Raw genomic sequence first — 22,867 nt, 5'->3', positions numbered from 1 at the left:
ATGAATCAAACAATTCATCTTGAATGCATGCCACTGAAATGTTAACTTTTTCCTGGGCTTGAATTATGTAGCTTATTTGCTACATTAGTTTGGTTTCTGCTATTCTGCAGAAACCCTGCTTAGATGAAGGTGGATAATGTAAACCAGTAACAACAGCGATAATAATAACGACTATCATTTATCTAGCATTTGCTCTCTGCCAGTTTTGTGCTAAGCATTTTATGTATATCATCTCATGCAAAACTTTGTGTGAGGTAGACCATTTTCTTATCTGCACTTCACAGATGTGGGGACTGAGACTTCCTTAAGTAACTTTCCAAATTTCACTTAGCTAACTGAGCTTAGACACAGACTTGCTGCATTTGGGCTGTAGAAACTCCTGCTTGGAACTCCTGTGAATAAAGTAATAATGTGCACACTGATGCCGGGAGGGAGATGACAGCACGTGTGTGGCTTTGCCCCAGTGTGGGGACTTCAGGAAAGGTTCCTGGAGTCTGTGACTTCTAAATTGACACTTGAAGAGGAATGAACTTGGGGCTGGTAAGGAGTATGTCACATTCTGCTATAGCGTGAACAAGGAAGAGGAGGGAAGGAGAAAGGGAAAAAAAGGATGGCAATGAACAAGGGAGAACAGAGTTGCTCAAGCCTGAAACTTAGGTCTCTGATTCCTTTTTTCGTCTCACTTCCCACATCAAATCCATAGACAAGTCCTGTCTGCTCCACCTCCAAAATTAACCCTAAGGTGACTATAGAGACTGTCTAAGGGATCTTCCAGCTTTCACTTTTGCCCACAACCCCTTCATTCTTCTCAGAGCAGCAGGATATCTGATTCTATTTTGTGCCCCACCCTCTGGTCACTTCCCACTGGGTACCAGGCCCTCAGTGCCCTGGTGATCTGGGCCCCACTGCCCTCTCTGACGTTTCGTGGTACCACGTCACTATCCTCCAGCCACAATGGCCTTTCTCTTCCTGCCCAGCGTCCACTTACTATGGTCTCTAGCCCATGGCTGGCATTCAGTAAGTACTGCGGGGTGACAGAGTAAGAGAGAACAGGTGAGTGGGAATGCATGAGTGAATATGTGTGAAAGAGAAAGTTCATGAAAGCAGAAGGAAATAGAATGAAAGAGGAAGCGAAGGGGGTAAGCAAATGGAAAAGAGAGACAGAATGGAGTGAGAAAAGCCACATATTTCCATTTGACTGGAACCTAGAGTGGGAGGTGGGGAGGAGGACAGACATGACACTGGAGTGAGTTTTAAAAATGATTTCTATAATGAAACACGCCTAGGTTGGGGATTTATTTATTTATTTATTTATTTATTTATTTTAAATCCCTGACAGCAGCATTGAAGTATGTAATTGTTTATAGCCTGCACCTTTTTCTTTTTTTAACTTTCCAGGAACAAAGTAAAAGAGCATCCATCAATACTTTGCACAAAAGGAAATCCGTCTTCCTTTTATCACAATCACCATAAATCCAGGCAGAATAAGGGTTGTACATATCTGAACTTTTGGGAAGCATGAAAGGAAGTTATTCAGAGCTGCAGGAGAGGCAATGTAAATGTTACACTGGATTCTGCCCCCAACTATAAAGAATCTTTCTGAAGAGAATATTCATAAAGCTTTGGGAATTGTTAGGGTTGTATGAAATGGGCACATTCTAACCACATCAAGTAATGATTTTTTTTTCTGTCTGTGAGATAATTAATACCATTTAGAAAAAATCCAAAATGAAGTCTTAAATTAGCTTTTGATATTTTGATAAACTGAATATTATTTTTTATAAGATAGATGGACAAGGATAAAATGTTTTATAAATTTTTAAAATGCTAATGTTTTATGATTAAAGAAATGGAATGGTTACTATTATGTTTGCTCATAGACTCAATGAACTGGACAGAAAAAGCCTTTAAGGGAACAAAATAGTAAATACATTTTATGAATTATGGTAAATAAATGTTAAAAGAGAAGACATTCTCAGAATGATCAATATAATGTAATAGAAGAAGTTCAAATAAAATTATATGATGTCAATTTAAAAAGAAAATTATTGAACATTAACCAATATCTTTTAATGTTCTACAGTCTTCAGTCAGAATAGTCAATTATTGTAAACCAGAAAATATTTTTTGATTAATATCTGAACTATTTTTACCCAACTTAATATGACTACTTTTTGTAGTCTGTGATATGAATTCTATCTATCATTCTATCTATGGGTAGTATGAAGTTCTTTTTATTTAACGTTCCAGTAATAATATTCAACATATTTAAAACACACACACAGCGCCACACAGCCAACATTATGGATATATGATCTGTGTAATTGCACAGGGCCTTGTACTTCATTTGATGCTCTGCTGTCACTGTGTTGAAATTCCTCATTTTTAGATAAAGGGACTCTTATTTTCATTTTGCCCTGGGTTTCAAAATTCTATAACGGTCATGTACACTCACACATGTTAAGTTACACATCGTGGATAGCAGTGTATGTCTTTGAGGTGATTTCAGTTTGGTGGGAAAAACAGATGTTAAATATCTAATTTCAAAGATGAAAAATATTATTAAAAGAGAGACATGATATATTATTTGAATCAGAAGTTTAAAGTAGTATAGGCCCGTTTTCATAGTTAAATGAGGATCGATAAAGGTTAATTTATCTGTCCAATAAACAAGCAGCTATGAGAGGATGACCTGTAATTTGATAAAATTTAAATTTTACCAAATGACTAATGAGCGTCTATTTACATGGTCATAGTTTTTTTGCTGAATTCCTAAATAAACCATAAATTTAACATAATGCAGTGTTCAAATTGGTAATATTTAACCTAGAATTTTAGTTATAGTCATAATTGGGTTATGTTTATTTTTCATTTTATATTCAACTGATATTGGGCTAGTTTTGTCCAGTTATGCTAGTTTCATAAAATAAATTGGAAATTCTATTGTTTTCTAAAACTGTCAACTGTTAAACATGTGAACTATTTGTTTCTGGCAGACTTACTAGAGTTCAACAATAAAACTTATTTGATTCCATGGATGAAGCCCAGGAATAGGACGAGACTGTCAGTTTTGAGCATTACAAGTGAGAAAATGAAGAAGGGTTTATTTTGAAGGCTGAATCAAAATGGCCATGTCAGACTGTCAGAACTTTGCTGGAGATGGGTATGTTAGCATATCAGTGATGGCCAGAGCCATGGAAATGAATGCAATTACTCAACCTGCATGTTAGAGGACAGAAGAGAGAACTAATGCTAGCAGGAATCTTGAGGCATGAGCAACCCTAAAAAGTAGCTGGAGAAAGGGGTGCCCATCAACAAAACAGACGAATACATAGTAGGCAGCAAAGTGGGAAAGTCAGAAGTCAGTGTCTCAGAAGGCAACGGAAAATAGAATTTCAAGATAGAGTAAGTAGCCAGTATTTCCAAATGTCACAAAGAGGTTGAATAAGATAGAGACTGACAAGTGTGTCTATTAAATTTGGCAGAGCAGAGATTGTCCATGATCCTCATGGCAACAGTTTGAGAAGAACAGTGTAGATGCAAATAATATACTAGCTTGCAGGGGTTGAAAGAAGAAAGAAATAAAGTAAGAGAATATAACTTCTACAAAATGTTTGGTAATAATAAAAGGGATAGGGTAATGATTTGAAAGGCATGGAAGTTTTTATTTTCAATTATTAGAAACACTTGAGCACATTTATGTATTAATTGATAAAATTAGGTTCTGCAGAACGGGGAAAGCATGGAGCCAAGAAACCCAAGATACTCTGTTGATTTTTTTTCTTATTTTCTCTCCATTTCTCCCTCCTCTTTAATTTCAGTCCCAAAATTCTATAATTCTAAACAATCAGAATCCACTCTCTATCTGGGGTCTAAATTTATGTTCCTTACTGAAATGTTCCCATCGGCACTCATCTAATTCTGGATTGAGTATTGGCTTGTCTAAGAAAGAAGTCTAATATTTCCCAAATCGCCTTTCAGAGAGGGCCACTGTAGCTTTTACATAGATTTGCATTATCCAATGCTAATGTTGCATTGTTGGCAATCAGGGCTTTCTTTTATATACAGTCTTGCATCATTTAACAATATATTCCGAGAAATGATAAATTAACCTTTGCTTACTCTAACTATTTTTACTTTATAAACTTTTATTTTTTTTCCAACTTTTTGACTCTTGTCATAACATTTAGCTTAAAACACAAACACATTGTACAGCTGTTGAAAATATTTTCTTTCTTTATATCCTTATTCTATATGCTTTTTTCTTACTTTTTAAACTTTTTTGTTAGAAACTAAGACACAAGCACACACATTAGCTTAGGCCTACACGGGATCAGGATCATCATCACTGTCTTCCATCTCCACATCTTGTCCCACTGGAAGGTGTTCAGGGACAATAACATGCATGGAGCTGTCATTTCCTATGATAGCAATGCCTTCTCCTGGAATACCTCTTGAAGGAGCTGCCCCAGTCTGTTTTACAGTTAACTTTATTTTTAATAAGTAGAAGGAGTACAATCTAAAATAATGATAAAAGTATAGTAAAAACATAAACCAATAACATAATTGTTTATTATCAGGTATTGGGTGCTGTACAGTACTGCATGTGGTATACTTTTATAGGACTGGCAGTGCAGTAGGTTTCTTTATGCCAGCATCACCACAAACACATGAGTAATTGGTTGTGCTAAGTTGTTACAATGGCTACAATGTCACTAGGTGACAGGCATTTTTCAGCTCCATTGTAATCTTAGACCACTGTCCTGCAGGCAGTTCTTTGTTATACAGTGCATGATTGTACTAGATTTTGGAGGGACTATGCTTTTAACCACAGCCTTTATAGAAGATTAATTAGAAAAGAATACACCTACAACAAATTTCTTCATGCAAACTGAAAAAAAATGTAAACATATTTTGTTTAAATCACTGGATAGATTCCCTTTATATGATCCAGTTACTATATGAAGATGTCAACTTGTTCTTATGAGCTCTTGGAGAGCAGTTACTATCTTTTTCAACCTGGAATTCTCTGTAGTCAACAGAATATGTTTCAGTTTACAAATTCTACCCATGTATGACTTGTGGAAAAGGGAGACATCAGACTGCACAAGTCTTGACTCGCTGTTATTACACAGAACCATATCTGAGCGAACTTGTGTTCACATCCAAGAATGTTACAAAACCAACTACTGATGGATATTGATATATCTAAAGTTGTGATAAGCTTGTTAAAATTTTAATATTTAATATAGATTTAGACTTCTTTTCCTAATATGGAAGGCTGTCTAATATGGAAGCCTTCTAATATTTAATATAGATTTTATACTTCTTTTCCTAATATGGAAGTCTTCCTAATATGGAAGGTTGTCTTGTTGAAATCCTTTTATTGTTAGATTAGAAATTAATCCAATCTACCTTTCCTTCAGGCAAGCCAGGTTTGATGCAAGCCAGGTTTGGTTCAAGCCAGGTTTGTCTTTGCCTTAGACTATTATTGGACTCTTAGTACATCCATTAACTCATATACAATGTAAAATGATTAGGTTTATTGCAACAGTAATGACATCATAATCTAGAAATATAGTGTATGTCCCTGAGTTTCTGGGGTATCAGTCATTTTTCTATGTCAATAACGTGTCAATTAACTGGCATCCTACAAGCCTGGAACTACCATGTTTTCTCCAAATAATTTAATATGTTATCTGGCAATGACATATATATTTCAATGAGAAAAGCACACAAATTGAAATTTTTAAGAGACGAAAACACTAAGCCATGAAGTTTCATGTGCCAATGATTTCTTCTTCAAACCATGGAGCAGTGTGTCATCTATTTCTTGAGTAACATTTTATTAAATGTCGGCTGTATGCTTTCATTTCCTTGTTTCTTTTTCCAACAATTCTCCACTATGTTTTACTAAAATGTTTTTCAATTATGTCTTTCTCATTTAATGTTTTTAATTTAATTTTTACATTGACCGATAAAATTGTCTGTTTTCAAGTATATATAAATTGTGAAATGAATAATCTAGTTACCATATGCACTACCTCACATACCTATCATTTTTGTGATAAGAACACTTACCTTCACTCTCAGCATTTTTCAAGAATACAATATATTGTTATTAACTGTATCACCGTATTGTACAGTAGATCTCTTGAACTTATTTATTCTGTCTAACTGAAATTCTCTATCCTTTGACCAACATCTCCTCAACTTCCCCTACAACCACTCCAGCCCCTGGTAACCATGGTTCTTCTCTTTATTTCTAAGAGATCAGCTTTTTTAGATTCTATGTATGAATTAATAAGATCAGGCAGTATTTGTCCTTCTATGCCTGGCTTATGTCACTTAACATAATGTCCTCCAGGATCATCAATTTTATTGCAAACCACAGAATCACATTCTTTTTGTGGCTGGATAGTATTCCATTGTGTATATACAACATATTTTCTTTATTCATTCATCCACTGATGGACATTTTAATTCTACATATTGGCCATTGTGAATAATGATGCTATAAACACAAGACTGCAGATATCTATTTGAAATACTGATTTCATTTCCTTTGGATGTATACCAAGTAGTGGGATTACGGGGTCATATGGTAGTTCTATTTTTATTTTGTTGAGAAACTTTCACACCAGTTTCCATAATGGCTGTATTAATTTACATTCCTACCAACAGTGTTCAAATGTTGCCTTTAATTCACATCCTAGCTAAAGTTATCATTGTATGACTTTTTCATAATGACCATTCTAACAGGAGTTAGGTGATGCCTCATTGTGGTTTTAGTTTGAATTGCCCCAATGATTAGTGATGTTAAACGTTTTTTTCATATATCTGTTGATCATTTGTATGTCTTCTTTGAGGAATGTCTGTTCAGATCCTTTGCCCATTTTTAAATCAAGTTATTCTGTTACTTACTATTGCATTGTTTGCATTCCTTATATATTTTGGATATTAACCTCTTAACAGATCTATCATTTACAAATATTTTCTTCCATTCTGTAGGTGTCTCCTCTCTCTGTTGATTGTTTTGTTGTCTGTGCAGAAGGTTTTTAGTTTGATGTAGTCCTATTTTTCAATTTTTGCTTTTGTAGCCTGTGTTTTTGGAGTCATATCCAAAAAGTCATTGACCAGGTCCATGTCATGGAGGTTTTCTCCTATGTTTTCTTCTAGTAGTTTCATAGTTTCATGTCTTACATTTAAATCTTTAATCCATTTTGAGTTAATTTTGGTATATAATCTGAGATAAGAATCTAATTTCAGTCTTCTGCATTTGGATATATAATTTTCCTGAAATCATTTATTGAAGAGATTGTCTTTTCCCTGTTGTGTGTTCTTGGCTCCTTTGTCAAAAATTAGTTGGTTATAAATATGTGGATTTTTGCCTGGGGTTTCTATTTTGTTCCATTGGTATACATTCTGTTTTTATGCCAATACCATGATGGGTTTTGATTACTACAGCTTTGTAGCATATTTTGAAGTCAGAGAGTGTGATGCCTCTTGCTTTGCTCTCTTTGCTCAAGATGGCTTTTGCTCTTTGTGGTCCTTTGCAGTTTCATACAAATTTTAGAATTTCTTTTTGTATTTCTGTAGAGTGTCATTAGTGACTTGACAGAGATTGCGTTGTATGTGCAGATTGTTTTTAGTAGTGTTGATATTTTAACAATGTTAGTTCTTCCAACCCGTAAGGATTCAATATATTCCCACTTATTTGTGTCTTCCTCAATTTATTTCATCAATGTTTTGTAGTTTTCAGTGTAACTATCTTTCATCCCCTTGATTAAATTTAATCCTGAGTATTTAATTCCTTTTGTAGCTATTGTAAATGGGATTCTTTTCTTGATTTTTTTAGATTGTTTGCTGTTAGTGTATAAAAATAATAATGATTTTTGTATGTTGATTTCATATCCTGCAACTTTGCTGAATTTATTAGTTCTAATATATTATATGTGTATAGTTTCTGCATATAAGACCATGTCATTTGCAAACAGAAAATTTGACTCCTTTCTTTCCAGTTTGGATCCTTTCATTTCTTTCTTTTGCCTAATTATTCTGGCTAGGACCTCCAGTCCTGTATTAAATGGACGTGACAAGAATAAGCGTCCTAGTCATGTTCTAGATTTAGAGAAAAACCTTTCAAGTTTTCCCCACTAAGTATAATGCTAGCTGTGGTTTTGCCATATATGGCTTTAATGTATTGAGGTACATTCATTTTATACCTATGTTTTTAATGGATGTTGCATTTTGTCACTTTTTCTGCATCTATTGAAATGATCATATGGTTCTTGCCTTTAATTCTATTAATGTGATGTACCACAATTATTGATTTATGAATGTTGTACCATCCTTGCATCCCTGGGCTGAATCCTATGAGATCTTGGTGAATGACTTTTTAAAATGTACTATTGAATTTGGTTTGCTGGTATTTTGTTGAGGATTTTTTGCATCTATGTTCATCAGGGATATTTGCCTGTAGTTTTCTCTTTTTGTAGTGTCTTCGTCTGGTTTTGGTATCAGTGTAATGCTAGCCTCATAAAATGAATTTGGAAGTATTCCATCCTCCTCGTTTTCTAGAACAGTTTGAAAAGAATTGGTATTAGTTCTTCTTTGAATGTTTGATAGAATTCAGCAATGATGCCACCCAGTCCTGGGTTTTTATTTGATGGGAGGCTTCTTTATTGCCGATTCAATCTCCTTACCTGTTTTTGATCTGCTAAGATTTTCAACTTCTTGATAATCGATAATCTTGGAAGGAGGTATGCATCAAGGAATTTATCCATTTTTTCTAGGTTATCCAATTTGTTAATGTGCAATTGTTCCTAATAGCCTTGTATGATCCTTTGTATTCTTGTTTTATTGGTTGCAATGTCTCTTCTTTTTTATTTTGGATTTTATTTGAGTCTTCTTTTTTTTTCTTACTCTCTTAAAGGTATCAATTTTGTTTGCCTATTCAAAAAAATCCCTCTTTGTTTATTTTTTCTAGTCTATATTTCATTTACTTTTGTTCTACTCTTTGTTGTTTTCTTCCTTCTCCTAACTTTGGGCTTAGTTTGTTCTTCTTTTCTGGTTCCTTGAGAGACAGTGTTAGGGTATGTATTGGAGATCTTATGTTTTATTGCTATAAACTTCTCTCTTAAAACTGCTTTTGCTTTATTCCATAGGTTTTGGTATGATGTGTTTTCATTTACATTTGTGTCAAGACATTTTTAATATGTCTTTTAATTTTTTCATTGACCCATTTGTCGTCCAGGAGCATGTTGCTTAATTTGCATGTGTTTGTGAATTTTCCAAAGCTCCTTTTGTTACTGATTTCTAGTTTTATGCCATTGTAGTGAGAAAATAAACTTGATACAATTTTAATATTTTAAACTGTGTTACGACTTGTTTTCTGGCCTAACACATCATATATCCTGAAGAATATTCTATGTGTAGTTGAGAAGAATGTGTGTTTTACAGCTGTTGGATGGAATGTTATGTATATGTTTGATAGGTCCATTTGATCTACAGTATATTGGTTAACTCTGATTATTCCTAATTAATTTTCTATGTGGATGATCTCTCTGTTGCTGAAAGTGGGATGTCCTTATTATTATTGTATTGCAGTCTGTATCTACCTTAAGATCTACTAATATTTGCTTTATATATTTAGGTGCTCTGATATTGGGTGCATATGTACTTACAGTTGTTATATCTTCTTACTGAAAATGCCATCATATAATGATGCTTTTTTGTCTCTTTTTACTAAAGAGGTCATTTATATAATGACCTATGTAAAGAAGAGTCATTAATATAATGACCTTCTTTGTCTCTTTCTACAGTATTTTACTTAAGGTTTATTTTTATTTGATAGAGGTATAGCTACTCCTGCTCTCTTTTGGCTTCCATTTCCATGCGATGTCTTTTTGCATCTGTTTGCTTTTAGGTGAAGTGATCTTGTAGACACAAAATAGTTGAGTCTTTTTTTATGCATTCAGTCACTCCATATCTTTTTATTGGATAATTTAATCAACACAATTATTAATAAGTAAAGACATTGCCGTTTTCTAGTTGTTTTGTAGTTCTTTTGTTCTTTCTTCCTTCCTTGCTGTCTTCTTTTGTGGCTAAATGATTTTCTCTAGCAACATATTTTGACCCCTTGCTTGTGTGTGCATATGTGTGTTTGTGTGTGTGTGTGTGTGTGTCTGTTTCTACTTACAGGTTTTTGCTTTGTGATTACCATGAGGGTTACCAAAAACTTTTTGTATTTATAACAGGTTATTTTAAACTGATTAAAATAAAAAAAAGAACAAGAAAACCAAAAAACCTCTATGATTTTACCCCATTTCTCCCTCCACATTTTAACTTTTTGTGTTGCGATTTGCATCTTTTCATATTGCATATCCCTTAACAAATTATTTTAGCTATTATTTTTAATAGTGTTATCTTTTAACCTTCATCCTAAAGATATAAATAATTTCCACACCATTTTTACAATATTAAAGTATTCTCCATTTGTGTACTTTTTCCCATGAGTTTTATACTTTCAGATGTTTTTGTGTTACATATCAGCATTCTTTTCTTTCAGACTGAAAAACTCTCTTTAGCATTTCTTATAAGACAGTTCTGGTGGTGATGAGCACCTTCAGCTTTTGTTCATCTGGGAAGAAGGTCTTTATAATGCTTGTATTTCTGGACAACTTTGCTAGGTGCAGTATTTTTGGTTGACAACTGTGTAGCAGGCTTTTTTTTTTTTTCCTTTGTATAAATCATCCCACTTTCTACTGGCTTTTGTAAAGTTTTAGCTGAGAAGTCTGCTGTTAGCTCTATTGAAACTTCTTATATATTATTTGTTTATTTTCTTTTGCTGCTTCCCAAATCCTCTCTTTGTCACTGATTTTTCATAGTTTTGCCATATATGTTGGGGTAGTCTTATTCGCATTTAATATGATTGGAGACCTTTGATCTTGCCATGTCTAGATATTTACAACTATGTTCAGGTTTGGAAAATGTCCTGCTGCTATTTCTTTAAGTAAGATTTCTGCCTCTTTATTTTTCTCTTTTCCTTCTTGAAGTCTAATGCCTTGAACATGTAATGTTCTTTTGAGACTATTCCATAAATGCTTTAAGCTTTATTTATTTACTTATTTATTTATTCTCTGATGGTATATTTTCAAATAACCTAATTTTGAGTTCAAAGATCCTTTTCTTTACCTGATCATTCTGCTGTTCATGCTCTCAAGTGCATTTTTTATTTCTTTCATTGTATTTTCAGCTCCAGAATTTCTGTTTGGTTTTTTTATTACTTCCATTTTTCTACCAAATTTTTCATTTTGGTCACATTGTTTTCCTCATTTCATTGAATTGTGTTTCTGAATTTTCCTAAAGTACTCCAAGCTTCCTTAAAATTGTTATTTTGAATTATTTTTCAGGTAGTTAATACACCTGAAAAATAATTTATTTAGCATCTATTTATTTAGCATCTATTACTGGTACCTTATTTTGTCTCTTTATTGATATATTTCATTGATTGTTTGTGATCTTTGTGGTTGTGTATTGAAGTCTGTGTATTTAAAGTAGGTACTCATCTTATTCTTTATAGACTTTTTTTTTTTTTTTTCTTGGAAAGCCCTGTGATAAGCATAGCACTGATGTATGCCAGAAGTTGGGGAAATTGTGACTAGCTTGCTGTTTCCAGAAGTTTGGGGTCCACTGTCGTTGGTGCAGCACTGGGGTGGGCTAGAAGCCTGGGGCAGATGAGGCCACTGCAGTGCTGGAGTAGACCAGAATTCCAGTGCAGCTGTGGCTGACATGGCACTGCCAGAAAACTGGAGCCTGCTATGACAGGCACAATGCTGGAATGAGCTGGAAGTCCAGGGCCATTGAGGCCTGCCTGCTACAGAGGGCTGTCTGGATCCTGGGTCTCCTGACATCAGCTCAGTGGTGTGGGATAGAGATTGAATTTGCCATGTAAGACTGAAGACTTAGCCTGTGTGGTCCCACTGGTTATGAGGGAAGGCAGGCCTATAAGTTAATTTCAGGGGTACAAGTCTGGAATATGGGACCCATGGGGTTCTCCCAAGTGCTTGATTTACTGTGGTGGGCCCAGTGTTGGGGTCCAAGGCAGAATCCTGTGCTCACTTCCCTCTGTTTCCTCCAAGTGTACAATATCTCCCTACATGCTGTGCTGCCTGGGTTTGGGGGAGGGGTGATGCAAACAATCCAAAACTGCTCTTCTTACCCTCTTCAATGCATCTTTTCCTATTATTGTGCCACTATCAGGAACTATGATCTCTCACCTTGCTTCCCCGGCTCTTATGAAAGTATGTTCCTATGTGAAGAGTTATCCAAATTGATGTTTCTGCAGAGGGATTATCACTGGAGAGTTCTACTCTGCCATTTTGTTCCCTATCTGGATACATTATGAATAATTACAAAGCCATCCTTTAAATGGAAAATCAGCAGAAGAATGCGATTGTAGAGGCTAAGAAGTTCCACAATAGACCATCTGTTTGCAAGCTAGAGAACCAGGAAAGCCAGTAGTATGGCTTAGTCCAAGTCTGAAAGCCTCACAACCAGGGAAACTAATGGTGTGTACCTATCAGTACAAGACCACAAGCTTGAGAACCTTGGGGCCACTGGTACTGGACTCTCAGTCTCTGAGTCCAAAGTCTGATGAACCTGGGGTTCTCCTTTCCAAGGGCAAGAAAATAAGTCTGTCCCAGTTACAGAAGAGAGAAAGAGATATTTGTCTTCCCTCTATTTTTTGTAACCAAATAGTTTTTTTTTTTTTCTGATCTTCCTTGGTAATACATTGCTTTAATCAGCATAATGTAAAATTTTATATTTTCTGTTATTTTCCTCATTTCTAAATGATATTCTGAATTATTTTCATTCTCTGAGACCTTTACATTTTTATCTAAATTAGATAAATGAGATCACTTTGATTCTATCTCTAAACTAATAGAAACTTTTATAACTTTCCTATTCTAAAATAAATTTCATGAAACTAGGGCTTTTTTTTTTTTCTTTTTGGCAGAGTTTCACTCTTCTTGGCCAGGCTGGAGTATGGTGGCGCTATCTAGGCTCACTGCAGCCTCCGCCTCCTGGGTTCAAGCGGTTCTCCTGCTTCAGCCTCCCAAGTAGCTGGGATTACAGGCATCTGCCACCACGCCGGCCTGTTTGTTGTTGTTGTTGTTGTATTTTTAGTAGAGATGGAATTTCACCATGTTGGCCAGGCTGGTCTCAAACTCCTGGCCTCAGGTAATCCACCTGCCTCGGCCTCCCAAAGAGTTGAGATTACAGGTGTGAGCCACTGCACTTGGCCGAAATTAGGGCTATTTATCAAACATAAATATATCTGTCTATATTAAGCTATTTGAGTTTTATTTTTAAGCTTTTCAATACATGTAGTTTTCCCTTTATTTGAATGGTCTTATAACCTACAATGAGGTCTAACTGAGAAACAAAACAAGAACAAAAATATTGTATGTTCAGGTGTATTGATCATTTAAGAATAAGCCAATGGTTGAGACTAGAGATTTTTGCAGTCATTCTCCAATAATTACCAGCTTTAAATCAGTGATTTAAAAATAAAATCCAAAAGCAAACAAATCCCCAAAACATAAAACAATAAAATGGAAGACTTTCAACAGCCACATGGATCAGTATTAAAAGGCCCCCCCCAAAAAAAAAAAGAAAGAAAAGAAAAAAATCCAAGGAAAACTCCAAGGGTTAACTCTAGAAAAGATCAGGAGATACCAAGCTGGGCAATTTCCTGTTTGTTGTTGTTTTAATCTTGACTAAAACTACTGTCTTCTTTATGACGTTAAATTTTTTATGAGTCTTTTTAGGCCCTTAATATCCTTAATAAATATTTGTTTTCTTGGCCTGAATTTGAATTAATACAACTTCTTCTTTTCTTCATCCTGTAACATCTTTATTGAATATGAAACTGCAAAAGGAAATAATTGAATTCTATCACAAAACTTTTCTTGCAAGTACACTTCTTTGGAAGTTCTCTTTCAGTACTTTCCCATTGTTTTGGTGCAGCTATTTTTTTTTTTTTTTTTTTTTTTTTTTGAGACAGAGTCTTGCTCTGTCGCCCAGGCTGGAGTGCCGTGGTGCGATCTCGGCTCACCGCAAGCTGCACCTCCCAGGTTCACGCCATTCTCCTGCCTCAGCCTCCTAAGTAGCTGGGACTACAGGCGCCCGCCACCACGCCCAGCTAATTTAATGCAGCTATTTCAATATACTATATCAGGAAATGGAATTAACTGGAATTTTGATTATCATGATAATAAGTAGAGGTTCAAACATTGTGTGTTTCCCAAACATTATTGTCCAGACAATGAGTTTCTTTCTCTGAAAAAGCACCATCAAAATTTTTGCATAGCTATTTGTTCTAGCAGTGTGCATCTTTCATTACTGGAAATAAAGGACAGGCTGGGTGCACTGGATCACGCCTGTAATCCCAGCACTTTGGGAGGCTGAGGTGGGCGGATCACAAGGTCAGGAGTTTGAGACCACCCTGACCGACATGGTGAAACTCCATCTCTACTAAAAATACAAAAAATTAGCCGGTGTGGTGGCATACACCTCTAATCCCAGGTACTCAGGAGGCTGAGGCAGGAGAATTGCTTGAACCCATGAGGTGGAGGTTGCAATGAGCCAAGATTGCACCACTGCACTCTAGCCTGGGCAACAAAGCAAGACTCCTTCTTGAAAAAAGAAAAGAAAAGAAAAGAAAAACAAATAAAGGCCAAATGGCAAAGACACATAATGGTAATCAGTTTTACTCTTTACTGGCCTATAAGATTTCCCGAACAGGTTTTATCTGTTTACTACTGTAAATGTACTATATATACTGTCTGAAGAATCAAAGGAAATCTCATAAGGATTTCTTCTGTTGTCCTGCACTTCATTGATCAGGCTCATGCTTCTTTCTGGAAATAGTAAAGTTCAGCTTATAAATGTGCTCAAGTCTCTCCAATCCGAAATAACTTTTCTTTTAATTCAGCACACAGTTATCAAGTAATCTTATGTGCCATACACTGTTCTAGGTACTCAAGATACATCAGTGTCCAAAAGACAAAAATAATATCTTTGAAACTGAGTTTACCTATTAGTGAAAGAGCTACACAATACATAATAAAGTATCAATTGTATAAAATGCTAGATAGTTATTAAGTTCTATGGAGAAAAAGTAGAATCAGGGTAGGGAATTTGTGTGTGAAGTGTGGAGGAAGAGTGTTAAGATTTTAAATAGGCCTTAGTGGGAAACTAAGTTTTGAGTAAAGATGTGAAAAACGTGAGTGAGTGAGCCATGTGGATGGTGGATGCGAATAAGAAGTGCCTTCTGGAGAGAGCAAAGCCAGCACTAGAGCCCTAAGGCAAGTGCCTGCCTGGAAACTTCGAGCTGTCTGCTTTCAGTTACTTTCCTTTCTCTTTCTGTTCTTACATACTGGGCTCATTCTGCATAGTTTTACACTTACTGTTTCTGCTCCTATTATTCTCCACTCCACTGCACCCTGACTTCTGTATACCGTGTCTGAAATCACCAATGAACTAGTTGCCTAGTTGTTTTTGATGTTGCCACTTAAATAGCCATTTAAAAATTATAAAACAGAAACATTCAAAACATAAATGTTTAATAAATGGAATTAAAATTTTAAAAAGTAAAACTTCATATAATTTGTGACAATCATGCTGTTAATACCCTACTACATAATTGCTCTCTGCACACATAAATGTTTATGTGCAGTATGATACCACATAACAGTATTTCGGTGAATGACAGACCACATATATGACAGTCATCTCATAAGATTATAACACTGTATTTTGACTGTACTTTTTTTTATATTTAGATACACAAATACTTACCAGTGTGTTACAACTGCTTACAGTATTTAGTACAGTAAAATGTTGAACAAGTTTGTAGCCTAGGAGCAATAGGATATGCTTTATATCCTAGATGTGTAGTAGGCTCTACAATCTAGGTTTGTTTTAGGACACTCTGTGATTGCACAATTACAAAATTGTCTAATGATGCATTTGTTAGAACAAATAGCTGTCATTTAGTGATGTACGAGTGTATATATATTTTTTCAACCCTAATGAGAGCATATTGTTCTGCAACATGGTTGTTTTCTGTCAATGATCTCCAATTTATATTTCAATAAGTTCTTTATCTAATATTCAAATGGTTAAATTTCCAAAATTGCTCCCAAAATGTTACTTGCATTGGAGATCTGTTTCTGGGCCATTTCTGTGGTTATAGCTAGAAAAGTTATGAGTTTGTATTCATGTTTCCAATTGTATTTTAATAAATAGTTTAGTTTTTTACTTTATTTAAATTAATAACTTTGCTCTTTTCACTTTCATTGAAAAGATTGATTTAATTACTTATTAATAATAGATTCTTATAAATAAAGTTCTTATGAAATATCAGTACTGATATTACACCAAACAATATAACTTATAAGGGAAGTTTAAATTGTCTTCATAGTTATTTCTGTTCCTTGAATGCACCTGATATGGTTTGGCTGTGTCCCCACCCAAATCTCATCTTGAATTTTAATTCCCATAATCCCCGCATGTTGTGGGAGGGACCAGGTGGAGATAATTGAATCGTGGGGACAGTTTCCCTCATTCTGTTCTTGTGATAGTGAGTTCTCACAAGATTTTGTGGGTTTATAAGGAGCTTCCCCCTTCGCTGGGCACTGATTCTTCTCCTTCCTGCTGCTGTGTGAAGAAGGATTTGTTTGCTTCCCCTTCCACCACAATTATAAGTGTCCTGAGACCTCTCCAGCCATGCTGAACTCTGACTCAATTAAACTTCTTTCCTTCATAAATTACCCTGTCTTGGGTATGTCTTTATTAGCAGTGCGAGAATGAACTAATACAATAAGTTGGTACTGGTAGAGTGGGGTGCTGCTGTAAAGATACCCAAAAATATGGAATTGACTTTTGAAGTGGGTAGCAGTCAGAGGTTGGAACAGTTTGGAGGGCTCATAAGAAGACAGAAAGATGTGGGAAAGTTTGGAACTTCCTAAAGACTTGTTGAATGGCTTTGACCAAAATGATGATAGTGATATTGACAATGAAGTCCAGACTGAGGTGGTCTCAGATGAAGATGAGGAACTTGTTGGGAACTGGAGCAAAGCTGACTCTTGTTATGCTTTAGCAAAGAGACTGGTGACATTTTGTCCCTGCCCTAGAGATCTGTGGAACTTTGAACTTGAGAGAGAAGATTTAGGGTATCCAGCAGAAGAAATTTCTGAGTGGCAAAGCATTCAAGAGGAAGTAGAGCGTAAAAGTTTGGAAAATTTGCCTGACAATGCAACAGAAAAGAGAAACCCATTTTCTGGGGAGAAATTTAAGACAGCTGCAGAAATTTACATAAGTAACAGAAGCCAAGAATGTTAATCACCAAGACAATGGGGAAAATGTCTCCAGGGCATATCAGAGACCTTCTCAGCAGCCCCTTCTATCACAGGCCTTGGGGTCTAAGAGGAAAAAATGCTTTCAAGGGCTTAGGGCCCCCCCTGTTATGTGCAGCCTAGAGACTTGGTGCCCTGAATCCCAGCTGCATCAGCCATGGCTAAAAGGGGCCAAGTTATAATTCAGGCCATCGCTTCAGAGGGTGCAAGCCCCAAGCCTTGGCAGCTTCCATGTGATGTCAAGCCTGCAGGTACACAGAAGTCAAGAATTGAGGTTTGGGAACCTCCACCTAGATTTCAGAGGATGTATGGAAATACCTGGATGTCCAGGTGGAAGTTTGCTGCAGGGGCAAAGCCCTCAAGGAGAGTCCTGCCTTTCATGTATTTATTAGCAGTGTGGACATATATACATAGGTCCATTCTAATACATATGTAATTTTAACCCAAATGACATACTATACATATCGTTCTGCAACAAGGTTGGTTTTCAATGATGTCCACATTTATATTTTAATAAATTCTTTAATATCCAAATGGTTAAATTTAGAAAATTGTCCCCTAAATGTTAATTGCATTGGAACTCTCAGTTTTTTTTAGTGGATTATTGTATTAGCAACTACAACCTGGGCACTAGAAATGTTAAACATTTCTGGGCCATTTCTGTGGCTATAGCTAGAAAAGTTATGAGTTTGCATTCATGTTTCCAATTGTATTTTAATTAATAGTTTAGCTTTTTTACTTAATTTAAACTAATAATTCTATCTTTTTTAATTGAAAATATTAATAACTTATTAATAACAAATACTTAAAAATAAAGTTTCTATAAAATATCCATACTGATATTACACCAAATAGTATAACTTATAAGGAAGTTTAAATTGTCTTCATAGTTATTTGTGTTCCATGAATGTATCCTTTTAAGGCCATATGTGACATCAAAATCCTGTATTCTAAAGTGGCTTATAATCCAGCGTTCTATTTATGGTTATTTTGTCAGTTTAATATATGATTAGATTTATTTGCTTTTGTTTGTTTTCTATGGTATTTTTGAAAACTTTAGTTGTATAGAAAGTGGTATCACAGAAGTTTCGTATGTTCAAGTTCTACCTGTTTTATACCTTAGACTCTTTTTTATCTTCTTCCAATAGGTAAATATTTTCCATAGAAGAAAATATATATATTTTTGCTGTTGTTTCATACTGGCTGAATTATATATGAATGGCCCATAACTTTTAAAACAATGCCCTGTGTCTAACTACTTGGTTTGGACGTGGTCTTGCAAAAGCACTTTGGGTACATTTTAACACTTAATTTACTTGATATCTCTGATGCATTTAGCACTTGCTCTCTCTTTCTTGGATATTTTCCCTCCTGTGTTTGCCCTGAGATCACTCTCCTGATTCCAATTTTACAGACTTAATCTTTCCTTCTCATTCTTTGGGTTTTCTTCCTCTGCTTGTTGACCATATTATTTCTATTCCCCAGAGTTTTGCCCTTGGCATTATCATGTGTCATTTTACCCACACCAATGGTTTTAACCACAGCATCACACTTATTGTGTACACGTTGTATACTCAATCTAGTCATACATGATTTCATGTTCCAACCCTATAATCCAATGGACTACTCTACCTGAGTTTCTTAAATATGTCTTAAACTCAACATGCACAAAAATGTGCTCATGTTTTCTACCTCATTCTCCCCACCTTATATCCTCCCTGAGTGTGTACTTTGACTATATTTATCACCTAGGCTATAGACCTGAGAATAATAGAATTAATCACTAAATCCTATTGATACCAACTGCTTGCTACTAACTCCCATTTCATCCATTTCTGCTGCCTTTGATTGAGCTATTTCTCTATTTTTCCTCAACTACAAAAACCTCCTTAACAGATGTTTTTGAGAAAATTGTCTGTTTAAAGTTTTTCAATGGCTTCCTGTTTCCTGAGGTACTGTACATGGACACTCTGCTTGGAATACAAAGTTCTTCATAATTTATTCTGCCATCCTCTAATCACTTACATGTCCTACCAGACAGAACCTCAATTCTTTCATACTATCAAGCTTCCCAACGTCTGCACATGCTGTACTTTTAGCCTTTCCCACTCCATGCTTGAGGTTAACTCAGGTTTTATTTCCTCAGGGATGTTCTGTGTAACATTACTTGTACGGGTTAGGTCTTTATTCTCTCAAGTGCTTCTTGGATATAGTTTAGTTGTTTTGACAATTGTATCCCCACAATGTGGGATCTTTGAAGGCACAGACTTCCCTTTTGTTTGTGGTATCTTTTGAGTCTAGCACAGTACCTGTCTTGCCTTAAGTGTTTAAGGTAAGTTTGTTGAATTAATGAGTGGCTACTTCTACTTCTACTGTTACATGTCAAATTGTTATACTTTCACAGTCTCCAGAGGGCAGATACATATCTTATTTGTGGTTCTATTCTCAATTTAGTACAGTCTTTGGATATCATGGTTACTCAGTAAGGGTATAATCAATATCACATTTAAATGTATTAATTCATTCTGTTATCATTGGCTGGCAACTGGGATGTAGATTAGAGTAACTCACTACTAAGAAATTCTAGATGTAGACTGACTCCTCGTTTTAGACATATTCGATTTAGTCATAAATTTAAACAACAAATCCACTATTATGCTTCCATCATGCATATCTGATATCAACAGTGGTATCTAGCATATATGGCTATGTTCAAAAGGCAGCTCTAAGCATAAGAAATAGTTCCTATCTTGGGATATTTAATACTCAGAAACACCATACAATCTAGGTAGGACAACACTATCAAAGTAAAACAAGACTTTATTTTTAAAAATGGTCTCCAGATGGATTTAATGTTAGCCAAATATGTGTGTGTTTGTGTGTGTGTGTGTGTGTGTGTGTTTTGTTCCAGAGTGAGAAATAGATATAATAAAATAGGACTGTGAGGAGGAACAAAATTTAGCTAAATATGAACTAGCTTCTTGTGTTAAACATTTATTTAAACATTTCCCTTTAAATAGTATGATTAAATTGAAAAAGATTTTAATTATTAGATCAGCTTTAGATTTTATTTTCTTCCTATTCCTTCTCAAAAACAAACAAACAAATCATTTTAAATTGAGGATCCTGGCCCTAGAAAGTATTTCAGAATCACTTGTTTTTATTTGCCTGTTCAGTTTGTGGGAATTATTTGTCAGTTCAGTTTGTGGGAATTATTTGTTATAGCAATATTTATGATGACTAATGTTGGTTTCTAGGCAGCATTATAAATAGAATTTTGTGTCTTGGCAGTTGGAAGTTTATGTTGCATAAATTGAGTCCATAAAATATGTTCTATAAACTAGTGTAGGTGTTGGTTTTGAAGTTTATTTATATTTTAGAATTGTGAATTTAAAATATTCTAACTGTAATACAGTAATAGTAGGGGACTTCATAACCCCACTTTCAACAATGGATAGATCATCTAGACTGAAAATCAGTAAAGAAGCATTGGACTTAAACTGCACCATAGACCAAATGGACCTAACTGACATTTGCAGAACATTTCATCCAACAGCTGCAAAATACACAATCTTCTCAGTAGTACATGAAGCATTCTTCACAGCAGATCATATTTTAGGCCACAAAATAAATTTTAACAAACTTAAGAAGATAGAGATCCTGTCAAGAGTCTTTTCTGACCACAATGGTGTAAAATTAGCAATTAAAACAAGAGGAAACTCAGAAATTTTATAAATACATGGAAATTAAACAACATGCTTTTGAATAACCACAGAGTAAATGAAGAAATTAAAAGAGATATTTAAAAAATTATTGAGACAAATGACAATGGAAACACAGCATACCAAAAGCTATGGGATACAGCAAAGCAGTTCTAAGAGGAAATTTTATAGCAATAAATGCCTACAGCAAAAAATAAGAAAGATTCCAAAAAAAACCTAACATTACACCTCAAGAAACTAGAAAAATTAAACCTAAAATTGATCAAAGGAAGGAAATAATAAAGATAAGTGCAATAATAAATGAAGTAGAGACTAAATACATACAAAAGATCAACAAAACAAAGAGTTGGCTTTCATAACTCAGGGCTAATGATAAGATCAATAAACCCTTAGTTAGACTGTTTTTTAAAAAAGAGGATACTTAAATAAATAAAATGATAAATGAAAGAAAAAGACATTGCAACTGAAACAACAGCAATACAAAGGATTGTAAGAGACTATTATGAACAATTATATTCCAACAAATTTAATAACCCAAGAGAAATAGATAAATCCCTGGACACATATAACTTAACAAGGTTAAATTATGAAGTAGAATAGACTTGTAATGAGTAAGAAAATTGATTCAGTAATTACAAGTCTCCATCAGAGATAAACCCAGAACCTAATGGCATCACTGCTGAATTCTACCAAATATTAAAAGAACTAATACCAATTCTTCTCCAACTATTCCAGAAAATTGAAGTGGAGGGAAAACTTCCAAGCTCATTTGACAAGGCCACCATTATTCTGATACTAGAAACAAAGACACTACAAGGAATACTGCAGGCCAATATACCTGACAAACATAGAAGCAAATGTCCTAAACAAAATACTAGCAAACCAAGTTCAACAGTACATTAAAAATGTCATCCACCATAATCAAGTGGAATTCATCCCAGGATGCAGGAATGATTGATTGGAAGTAAAGCAATATATGTGATACACCACATTAACAGAAAAAAAGGACAAAACCACATGATCATTCTAACAGATGCAGAAGAAACATTCAACAAAATTCAACACCCCTTCATAATAAAAACTCTCAACAAATTTTGTAGACATACCTCAACACAATAATGTCAATATATGACAGACCCACAGCTAACGTCGTACTCAGTGGAGAAAAGCTTAAAGCTTTTCCTCTAAGATCAGTAAAAAAACAAGAATTCCCACTTTTACTGCTTCTATTCAACATGTGCTAGAATTCCCCATCAGAGCGATTTGGCAAGATAAAGAAATAAAAAGCACCCAAATTGGAAAAGATGAAGTCCAATTGTCTTTATTTGCATATAACATATCATATATATAGAAAACCCAGATAGATAGATTAGATAGATAGATAGATAAATGATAGACAGATAAATAGAGTCTGTTAGAACTAATACAGAAATTCAGTAAAGTTGCAGGTTAAAAAATCAACACATAAAAATCAGTAGGTTTTTAATACATTAGTACTGAACTATCTGAAAAAGAAATGAAGAAAAAACAACCCCATTTACAATAGCTAAAAAAAAAAATAAAATAAAATACCTAAGGTTTTTGTTTGTTTTTTGAGACAGAGTCTCAGTCTGTTGCCCAGGCTGGACTGTGGTGGTATAATTCCAGCTCACTAAAGCCTCAACCTCCCTGGCTCAAATTGTCCTCCTACCTCAGACTCCTGAATACCTGGGACTACAG

General features: G+C 34.9%; 1 long non-coding RNA gene across 2 annotated transcripts in view; it reads left to right on the top strand.

The window, feature by feature from the left end:
- LOC129524340 (uncharacterized) overlaps positions 1-22,867 on the top strand; it is a 136,940-nt gene that overhangs the window by 1,331 nt on the left and 112,742 nt on the right. The window lies entirely within an intron of this gene.

This window comes from Gorilla gorilla, chromosome 7, assembly GCF_029281585.2.
Source record: "Gorilla gorilla gorilla isolate KB3781 chromosome 7, NHGRI_mGorGor1-v2.1_pri, whole genome shotgun sequence".
Classification (NCBI taxonomy): domain Eukaryota; kingdom Metazoa; phylum Chordata; class Mammalia; order Primates; family Hominidae; genus Gorilla; species Gorilla gorilla.
Note: the sequence above shows the minus strand (reverse complement) of the source record. Positions and strands in the feature narration are given on the sequence as shown.